This window comes from Neofelis nebulosa, chromosome 11, assembly GCF_028018385.1.
Source record: "Neofelis nebulosa isolate mNeoNeb1 chromosome 11, mNeoNeb1.pri, whole genome shotgun sequence".
NCBI lineage: Eukaryota > Metazoa > Chordata > Mammalia > Carnivora > Felidae > Neofelis > Neofelis nebulosa.
This window is the reverse complement of record NC_080792.1, coordinates 95,581,085-95,592,449: the sequence shown is the minus strand read 5'-3', so window position 1 is coordinate 95,592,449 and position 11,365 is coordinate 95,581,085.

Below are 11,365 nucleotides of genomic sequence, written 5' to 3'. Positions count from 1 at the left end.
CAGGTGCCCAGACGTGGGCACCCTCCCCGAAGCCTGGCTGAGGCCGCACCCCCACCCCGTACCTTTCGGGGCGTGCTGCTCCCCCGCAAAGGCCGCGATTGCTGCCCAGCGCCCCCACTCTCCGCGCCGCAGGGCCGGCGCAGCGCCCCCCCCGCCTCAGGCAGGCCGCCCGCCCGCCCCTCCGCCGGGACTCACCGCGCCCGGCCGCCCGCGCCCCACTTCCGCTCCAGCGCACGTGCTCTGCCCACAGGTCCGCGGAAGGCGAGGCTGCGACAAAGTATCGAGGCCGCGGCCAATCCGCGCGAGGGCTCCGCCCGACGACCCCGGGCCTCTGGGCCTGCGCCCCTGCGTGAAGGAGGTCTCCCTGAGTTCGTGCGGGTTCTCGGTTGGGGGAGGGGGGGCGCCGACAAGTTCTGGGGGCCTTGGGCGTCCTGGAAGAACCAGGACTTTCTGGGGGATCACAGGGGCAGTGAAGCCTGGCTCTGCGCGTCCTCAGACGCAGGAAGGAGCGGGACCAGGGTCTTGGGGGTCGTGGGCTGTAGAGAGAGCCCTGCTCGGCGGTGTAGGGAAAGGCGCCAGGACCCTCGTGCCCCTGCGGCGGGAGCAGGAGAAAGTTGTGACCTTTGACTGACCCCCACACCAGGCACCCCGTGGCGGAGCCAAAGCCCAGCTGAGGGCGCAGTTCTTGAGGCAGACATTCCCCTCCCGCATCCCCACCCTGACCCCTGCTGGAGGAGGGCGCCTTTCAAATCCAGACCCCCCCCCCCCCATCCCCAGGAGATGAGGTCGGGACAGGGGTCCCTGTAGAGGGTGCGGGGTCTGCGGCTCAGTGGGGGACTCCTGTAGCCGGGCTCCAAGAGAGGCCACCGGGGACAGCCCCTTGCGCCTCCGACCCGGGATCTCCCTCAGCCCAGAGATCTTCCGACCTAGGATGGCCCCGGGCGGGTCATCTAAGATTCTCTGACGCCAAAGCTTAAAAGCTTATGCAAAAGACTTTGGCGGGAACATAAACATTTCAGCGTTTGATCAAGTGAAAATCTGGAAACAACCCAAGTGTCTGGTGAAAGATTTGCTAAATAAATCACACTTCAGAAAGAGAACGGGCTCCTGGAAGGTTATTAGTAATTCTGCTGCAGAAGAATGTATATCGGCCTGACCCTGTCATGATACATTGTACAATAAAAAAGGGGTGTTACAAGACAGTTTGAGTGAGATGAGCCAATTTGAAAGGTACAAGCATAGAATGATATAGGCCACGTTGTTAAACTCTGCTTGAACGTAGGCATAGAATTACTATTCTACTTCATTATTTTTATTAGGCGTTTTAATTTTCTTCTTTTTACTTACCACGTTTTCTATTTTTTATAAAAAGAAGAGTCTATATTTCTATTTTTAAGGTTCTTTTCAAGGAATGGGAAGAGAAAACAACAGGGTTGTAGGAAGCAGTCCTGACTGACCAAGTACAGATGACCTTTGAACAAAAGGGGGTAAATTACAGGGTCTAGAGGCACCTGAGTGGCTAGATCAGTTGAGCAGCGAACTCTTGATTTCGGCCCAGGTCATGATTCCCGGGTGGTGGGATGTAGCCTAGCATGGGCTCCAAGGTGAGCATAAAGCCTGCTTAAGATTTTCTCTCTCCCCCGTCCTCCTTCCCCACTCATGTGTGCTCTCTCTCTTCTCTCTCTCTCTCTCTCTCTCAAATAAGAAACAAATAAATAACTATACAAGTCCATTTATACCTGGATTTTTAAAAAGCAAATACAGTACCTTAAATATATTTTCTCTTCCATATGATTTTCTTAATAATACTTAATTCTAAGAATACAATATAAAATACATATAACATATAAAATATATGTTAATTAGCTATGTCATCAGTAAGGCTTCTGGCCAACAGTAGCTTATTACTAGTTAAGATTTGGGGAAGTTGAAGTGATGGGGTTCTTGAGCAAACAGCCAAGAAAGAATTCTTGAGACGTCTTTGGTGGAAAAAGGTGATTTTATTAAAGCACAGGACAGGACCCATGGACAGAAAGCTGCACTGGGGTTGTGAGGAGTGACTGATTTTATACTTTTAAGTGAGGGTTAGGGATAGCGTAAGACTCTACGGAATTTGGAAGCAAGGCTTTCGGGACCTTGAGGGGCGAGCTGCTGTTAAGATGAGGTTACTTTTAGTCTTTGATAAAACAAGAACATTAAGGAAGTAAGGCAGCCATGAGTTCCTCGAAGGTGACGCTCTACGCATTTCAGGTGTCTGTCATTGGGCTGCAAGCTGTAAGGAGATTTAATTTATGCTACATTTCTCTTGCCTTTGTTTCCCTCATCAAAAGCTCATACATGGATTTTCAACTGCATGTGGCTGGTGTCCCTAACCCCACGTGTTCAAGAGTCAACTGTATAGTGAGGCTGGAGCATCCCTGATATGGGTGAACACAGGGGAAATTAGGGATTTGCTACAGCATACCCTCGCATTTACAGTGAAATCTTGCTGTTAGTGCTATTAGTCTTTTTCTCTAGGACCCACTAGATGCTCAATGAAAATATTCCTGATTGCTCTCCAATGAATTAAAAAGTCAATGGAGGGGCGCCTGGGTGGCTCAGTCGGTTGAGCTTCCGACTTCGGCTCAGGTCATGATCTCACAGTCTGTGAGTTCAAGCCCCGCGTCGGGCTCTGTGCTGACAACTCAGAGCCTGGAGCCTGCTTCGGATTCTGTGTCTCCCTCTCTCTGACCCTCCCCTATTCATGCTCTGTCTCTCTCTGTCTCAAAAATAAATAAACATTAAAAAAAAATTTATTTAATTTTAAAAAAGTCAGTGGAACCTAAAATGTAAATCTACATTATTGAATTAAATTCAAATGTAATTCAACAAATTACACGATCCTAATTCACTAATATAACATCAGTTACTTTTTTTGGTTGCCACTTGCTGAACATTCAGTATGTCCCAAGGAAGATATTATTATATGAGCCTCCCACCCCCACACCCGAACTAAGACTATGTTCCCTTGTTACTGATCAGGAAATAGGTCTAGTGAATATTAAAACACCTTCCAGAGGCCCTGCACCAATAACAGACAAGGAAACTTATGTTCTTAACTTCAGCACATAACTATTTCTAAGCTTTCTAAATCGGGACAAACACTTCATAAGCTGCACTTTTAATAGAGGTTTGATCTCCCAACAAAAGATAGTGCCAAAATGTGGCTGACCTGTGCCCATTGTAAATAAGGACTACCTCTCTCCCGTTCTTCCATGCTTTCTAATGTAGATGAAATCTTTAGCACATAACACATTCTAAAGAATACTACTCCTTCCAGATTTTCTGTTCTCTCCAAGACACAGGCTGCCTGGGGTGGACTCTCAGTTCAATTACTTGACAACTATGTGAATTCGGCCAAATTATCGGTCATCCGCACGTTCTTTCATCTTTGGTAATATGGAGATAATAACAGAACCCTTCATGGGATTGAGATAATTAGTCAATATTCAAAAAGTGCTATCTTCATCATCATCATTTTGTTTCTTATGTATACTATTTATTTTTAACACATTTAAAATCTGGTAAGGTAGATTCCTCCATATTACTTTTGCTTTTTAGAAAATCTCTGGTGGGGCACTTCACCAGCTCAGTTGGAGGAACATATGACTTGATCTTGGGGTCATGGGTTTGAGGTCCCACACTGGGCATGGAGACTCGGGGAAAACCCTGCGGGGAAAAAAGTTTTTGGTGATTCATGCACTTTCCCCTGTCATGATTCTTTGAACACAATGTTTAAAATCCCTGATCCACAGAAGGCTGGGAGGCAATCTAGATCAGCCTGCTAGGAACCTCTGCTTCACCCTGAAGCCCTCTTCTCTGCAGGGAATATCGCCTTCATTACCATGGGTTCCCCTGAGGAGATTCAGGTCCCATTTCTCACTGCCTTCTCAGTGGTCCCAGGGTAAGTACCTCTCGGGAGATCTGTTAGACTTTTTCATGTCTGTTTGCATATTAGATGGTTTGTAGCTGTTGGAGACCAGTCCTTTGGACCCCTTCACTGCGTTCACACAACTATAGCGAGCTGGTCTCCTGGGAAACATCCTAGGAAGAAGATGCCTGACAGAAAAGAGAGATAGGGGACTTGATGTCCTGGGTAAAATTCTGTAAAGGACTGAGGGAACATAAACAAGAGCTTAAGAGCGGTCACGAAAGTAGGCAGATGTGGATGGGGGACAGGCAACAGGAAAGCAGGACCTCAACTTAAAGCACCCTCCCAGAGGGCATTAGAAATGGCTCCCTGTTCTGCTATGACAGAAACAGTTCAGACTAACAGCCCTGCTAGAGGGTTGAACCTTTTCTTTCACAAACTTGATGAGTCTGACAAGATGCACCTCTACATGAAGATCTTCTGATGGGTCAGAGCATTGCAGTGTCCTCTTCTGGGTCATGGTCCAGCACCCCACTCCCAACACCACGATGGCATGCCTCCTTCATGACTCTGGGTTCCAGCTTTAGGGCAATGACTCAGCAGGTGGGGAAACCAACACTCCCTGGAGTCTAGATCTGTAAGTTTTGGGACATGTTACAGATGCCCACCCAGCAGGGTAACTCACTGGTGTATAGTTACAGAACTGGTGGAAGGGTTGAGGTTAACTCACATCCACCTGATTACAAAGTATGTGGATTTCTTTCTGACATGAACCACTGCTTGTTGGACATAGGCTTTCTGCCACGAGTATGCCCCCTGGGAGCAGAGGGATGTGATGTCTACCATGCTTACTGAGATGGAGGGTGGGAGAGCAGGAGGGGAGTGTCCGTGTAACCTGCATTCTATCACTACTCAGCAAACTTTCCTGATGCTTCTCATACTGCAGGCCTATGCTGGGCACCGACATCAGAGATGAATGTGTATTCCTGCACCTGAGGAATCCATCCCCTCAAAAAAGAGTTGTTGATTGCCTACCCTGAGTAGAGCAGGAAGGAAAAAATGATTTGTGTATTTTTGTTGTTGAAAAACAGGTATAAAAAGATGTTTAACCAAAAGCATTTGCTTAAATTAGCTTAATATTACATGTAAATAGTTGAATGAAAATATAAGTGCAAAACAGTGAAAATACATTTTGTCATGGTGAAAATTCTTAATGATTTTGATTCTGTGTTTTTTCTATTGAGAAATAACTTCCATGAAGTGCACAAATCTCAAGGGTATACCTCTGATTTTTTAATATACGTATATACTTGTGCCGTCATGTCTCCAGCATACTGTGGGGTCTCCTGTGCTCATTTCCAGTCACTATCCCCCCAGAGTAACCACTTTTCTGACTTAAGTCTGCACAGATCAGCCTTGCCTGTTTTTGTACTTCACATAAATAGAAAACCAACACCCAAATCAAGACAGAGCATACTTTAGCATGCTAACAGGCATCATTGGCGCCCATTGGCACAATTGGTATCATTGGGTCAGTATATCCCAAAGACAATCACCGTTTTGGCCTCTATTGCCACAGGGGAGTTTTGCCTTTTCTTAAATTTCATATAAGTGAAATTATATAGTATATATTCCTTTGAGTTTGGCTTCTTTTACTTCACAGTGTTTTAAGAGTCATCCATGCTGTTGCATGTATCAATAGTTCATTACTTCTTACTGTGGTGTAGAATTCTGTGGTGTCATTATACCACAAATTGAAGTTTATCCCTTCAACTGTTGGAATTTTAAGTGTTTGCAGTTCATATATTATCGATGAGATGCCACAAACATTCTTGTGACATTTCAGAGTGAACACATGCGCTCATTTCCCTTGGGTATACAACCAGGAGAAGAAAAGCTGAGTTATATTATAGGCATATGTTTAGTCTTCGAAGAAACTGCCAAACCATTTTCCAAAGAAGCCGTACACATGTACCTTCCCACCAGCTATGTATGAGGCCAGTTTTTCCACTTCCTTGCCAATACTTGTTGGATGTTGTGAGTCTTATCTATTCTGGAGGGTGTGTAGTGAAATACCACTGCAGTTTGTATTCCCTAATGACTAACGGTGATGAGCATACGTGATGTGCATATGTCTATTTGGTTATCTTTTTGTGACATGCTCAAGTTCTTTGCCCATTTGCCTTATCTTAAGTTTTCTTACTGATTTGTAGCAGTTCTTTATAAAATTTGGATCTATGTTCTTTTCATATTTGTGTAATGAAAATACTTTTTCCCAGCCAGTAGCTCTTCTTTTCATTTTCTTAAAGATGCGTTTAGGAAAAAATGCTTGGTGTAATGCAATCTTTTATGGTTGATACTTTTATATTCTATTTGCTAAATCTGCCTCTTCAAATGCCACATTTCCCCCCACTGTAACCTAGAGGCTCTACTTTCTTCCCTTTACTTTTAGGTATACAATTCATCTGGAAATAATTTTAACTTCTAGAATGAACTATGTCGTGTCAGTTTTTTTTCCATATGGATATCCAATTGACCTAGCCCATTTGACCTTTTACTGTATCGCAGTGGCACTTTTCTCTTAAATCAGATGCTGATACAAGTGTGATCAGCACTGATCTGTTCCACTGGTTTATTGGTCTAGCTTTATACAAAACCATACTATTTTAATCTTGGTGTAAGTCTTGATACTCAGTGTGTACCCTTCAATGTTCTTCCTCTTTGGGCTATTCTTTACTCTGCATTTCCACATAAATTTTATAATCAGTTCATTAATTTTCACAGAAGTATATGTACTAGGACTTTACTTGAGATTGCATTGAATCTATAGACCAATTAGGAAATGTTTGAGAAAAATATTGGGTCTTCTGATCCATGATTATGAAATAGATCTCAATTTATTGAATTTCATGCAATATTTAGTTTTCTGTGTATAAACTTTTCACACTTCCCTTCAGATTTATGTCTATCACTTAATGTTTTTGATTCTGTTGTCAATGGTACTTTTAGTCCCATTTCTGTTTTTGCAATATAGAGAAATACAGTTGTTTTTTAAATGTTTATTTATTTTTGAGAGAGAGAGCATGAGCAGGGGAGGGGCAGAGAGAGAGAGGGAGACACAGAATCTGAAGCAGGCTCCAGGCTCTGAGCTATCAGCACAGAGGCCCACACAGGACTTGAACTCAACAAACTGTGAGATCATGACCTGAGCCAAAGTCGGATGCCTAACTGACTGAGCCACCCAGGTGCCCCAGTTGATTTTTTTATATTGGCCTTCTATCTAGCAACTTTGCTAGATTCTCATTAATTCTAACAGTTAATTTTTAGATTATTTTGGATTTTTCTAACTACACAAACATGTTGTTTTTCATTTCTTTCTTTCTAATCTTTACACTTTTTAAAGTTTATATATTTATTTTGAGAGAGAGAACAAGCTGAGGAGGAGCGGAGTGAGACGGGGACAAAGGATCTGAAGCGGGCTCTGTGATGACAGCAGAGAGCCCGATGAGGGGCTCAAACTCAAGAACCGTGAGATCAACACCTGAGCTGAGATCAACAGTTGGACACTTAACTGACTGAGCCACCCAGGTGCCCCAGTTATCTTTACACTCAAAAAAAATTTTTTTAATTGCAGGGGCACCTGGCTGGCTCAGTTAAGTGTCCAGCTGTTGATCTCAGCTCAGGTCTTGATCTCAGGATCTTGAGTTCAAGCCCTGCATTGGGCTCCGCTCTGGGCACGCAGCCTACTTAAAAATAAAAATTAAAGGGGCGCCTGGGTGGCGCAGTCGGTTAAGCGTCCGACTTCAGCCAGGTCACGATCTCGTGGTCCGTGAGTTCGAGCCCTGCGTCAGGCTCTGGGCTGATGGCTCGGAGCCTGGAGCCTGTTTCCGATTCTGTGTCTCCCTCTCTCTCTGCCCCTCCCCCGTTCATGCTCTGTCTCTCTCTGTCCCAAAAATAAAAAAAAGTAAAAAAAAAAAAAAAAAAGTTGGAAAAAAAAAATTAAAAAAATAAAAATAAAAATTAAATATATTGCATTGACTAGGACCACCAATCTTCAATGTTGTCAGTTTTCTATTCTTGTATGAAAGGAGAAGGCATTAAATATTTCACCATGAAAAGCAATCATGATGTGTTTACATCATGAAATATTTTGCAGATTTCTTTTGTAGATACCCTTTATCAGATTAAGGAAGTTCCTCTCTAGTACTATTTTTAAAACACTGCTATGAACACCTGTTTATCAACTTTCTTTCTACATCTCATACTATTTTTCTTTATTCTGTAAATGTGGTATATTACAGTGGTTGATTTTTTTTTTTTTGAAAAATTTTTTTTTACTTTAAAGCATCTTTGCATGGATAGGCTAAACCATACTTGACTGTGATGTAATTTTTATAAGTCACTAGATACAGGCCAGTTTCTGTAGTGTAGTGGTTATCGTGTTTGCCTCACAAAAAAACCAGATACAGTCTGCTAATTTTTTGTTTAGGACTTATACATCACTGTTTTTGAGAAAAAGATAGGTCTACAGTTTCATTTCATCCCATGTGTCTGTGGCATCAAAGTTACACTGGTCTCCTAAAAAGTATTGGGAAGTATTCTCTGGAAATTTTTATAGTATTGAAATTATGTCTGCATTAAATGTCAGGAATAATTCACTAGTGAAGTTATCTAGGCCTCAAGCTTTTTTTGTGGAAAGGTTTTAAATTTGGAACTCAGTTTCTTCAACAGGTTCAGGACTAATTCATTTTACTTCTTTTTGTGTCAGTTTTAAGTTGTGATTTTCAAGGAATTTATCCATATCATCAAAACTATCAAATGTGTTTCCCTATTATATAACCTTCTTTGACTTGCATTTATCTTTTATATTTATTCATTATTTGTTTATTCATGATTCATTATTTTCATGTAAAATCCATTATGATATCCCCATTTTCATTCTGGATATTGGCAGTGTCTCTTTTCTCTTTCTTGCCTTTTCTTTATTGGAAATGAATTTTATCAGTCTTACTAAGGACCAACTTTTGGTGATAAATTTTTCTCCCAGTACATTTTGTTGTTGTTGTTGTTATTTAATCATTTTCTGCTCTTTGCTATTGCCTTCCTAATCTGGGCTTAATTTGCTTTGCTTTTCTAGCTTCATTAAATAAAGGGCTAGAAAATAAATTTTTAATCTTTTTCTCTTCTAATATGTTCATTTAAAGCTAAACATTTTCCTTTAAATACTGTTTAGCATTGTATTTTGTTATCATTTATGTAAAAATGTTTCCTATTTCTTCAAATTTCTCAGTCTAAAATTACTATTTTTTCCATTAATTAGTATCTAGGAGGAAGAGACTTTGAGACTGTAATATTTGTTTCTCATTACATTTTTGCTCACAAGTTTTAACATCCATTGATAATTCCTGACTGAAATAATCTTTACTATAATGGTTGCCAAATGGTGACTTTCTAATTTCATCATTTTTTCTACATTTATCAGTTTGAATTCTATTGTCACAAAGAGTTTTCCTCCTTCTTTTCATCCGTTATTTCAATGCAATGTATTTTTGTTGTTGTTGTTGTTATTTGGCCCTTTGTTCTTCCAAATGATTTCTTTTGTGATTTAGAAAGTTTTCTATTTTGGGGGGAGGGGGAGATGTTACTCTTACAACTTTTTATGGTGCCCTGAATCTCATTTTTCTCAATCTTTTATAATCAGCCTATCCGTTGAGATAGTATCCTTTGGTTTTCTAATATCAATGACATTACTTCCCCCCTCCCTCTCTCTCCTCTTCCCAAGCTTACTCACATTCTTCCTACTTTATCAGCAAATATATTTATATGGAATTCTTCCATCTTTGCTCAACCCTGATTTAGCTTTCTGTTGAGGGGTTTTGCATCTATGTTCATGACGACCATTTGCAGTTTTGCCTATTTGTAATATCTTCGTCAGGTCTTGTTATCAGTGTAATGCTGACCACATAAAATGGGTTAAGAAGTATTCTTCATCTTCTATATTCTAGAAGAATTTGTATAGAACTGGTATTATTTCATCCTGAAATGTTTGGTAGAATTCACCGTGAAATGATATGAGCTTGGATTTTTCTTTGTGGGAAGGTTTTTAACTATAAATTCAATTTCTTTAGTAGTTATAGGGCTATTCAGGTTTACCCATTTATGCATAAGTGACTTTTGATAGTTTGTCAAGAATTTTAGTCCACCTCCACCAACAGATACGTGAAAAGATGCTTAACATCATTCATCATTAGGGAAATGCAAATCAAAACTAAAATGAGATATCACTTCACACCTGTCAGAATGGCTAAAATAAAAAACACAAGGGGTGCCTGGGTGGCTCAGTAAGCAGCTGACTTCGGCTCAGGTCATGAACTAGTGGTTCGTGGGTTCAAGCCCCACGTCGGGCTCTGTGCCAACAGCTCGGAGCCTGGAGCCTGCTTCAGATTCTGTCTCTCTCTCTGCCCCTCCCCTGCTCATGCTCTGCCTCTTTCCATCTCTCAAAAATAAACGTTAAAAAAAAACAAACACAAGAAACAAGTGTTGGCAAGGATGTGGAGTAAAAGGAGCCCTCTTATTAGTAGGCGTGTGAACTGGTGCAGCCACTGTGGAAAATAGTATAGAGGTTCCTCAAAAAATTAAAAATAGAACTGGGGCGCCTGGGTGGCACAGTCGGTTGGGCGTCCGACTTCAGCCAGGTCACGATCTCGCGGTCCGTGAGTTCGAGCCCCGCGTCAGGCTCTGGGCTGATGGCTCGGAGCCTGGAGCCTGTTTCCAATTCTGCGTCTCCCTCTCTCTCTGCCCCTCCCCCGTTCATGCTCTGTCTCTCTCTGTCCCAAAAATAAATTAAAAAAAAAAAAAAAAACGTTGAAAAAAAAAATAGAACTACACTGTGATGCAGTAATTATACTACTGGGTATTTGCCCCCAAAATACAAAACAAACAAACAAACACAAAGTCAAAGGGATATATGCACCCCTATGTTTATAGCAGCATTATTTACAATAGCCAAGAAATGGAAGCAGCCAAGTGTCCACTGATAGATGAATGGATACAGAAGACATAGCATATACATACAATGGACTATTAGCCATAAAAAAAGAATGAAATATTGCCATTTGCAATGACATGGATAGAGCTAGAGAGTATAATGCTAAGCAAAATGTCAGAAAAAGACAAATACCATATGGTTTCACTCATGTGTGTAATTTAAGAAACAAATGAGCAAAGGAGAGGGAGGGAGAGAGGAAGGAAGGGAGGGAGGGAGAGAGAGAGAGAGAGAGAGAGAGACTCTTAACTGTAGAGAATACACTGTTACCTGAAGACCAGTGGATGGGGGGGGATGGGTGAAGGAGGTTGATGAGGATTAAGAAGTGAACTTGGCGTGATGAGCACTGGGTGATGTAGGGAGTTGTTGAATCACTATACTGTGTATCTGAAACTAATATAACACCGTAT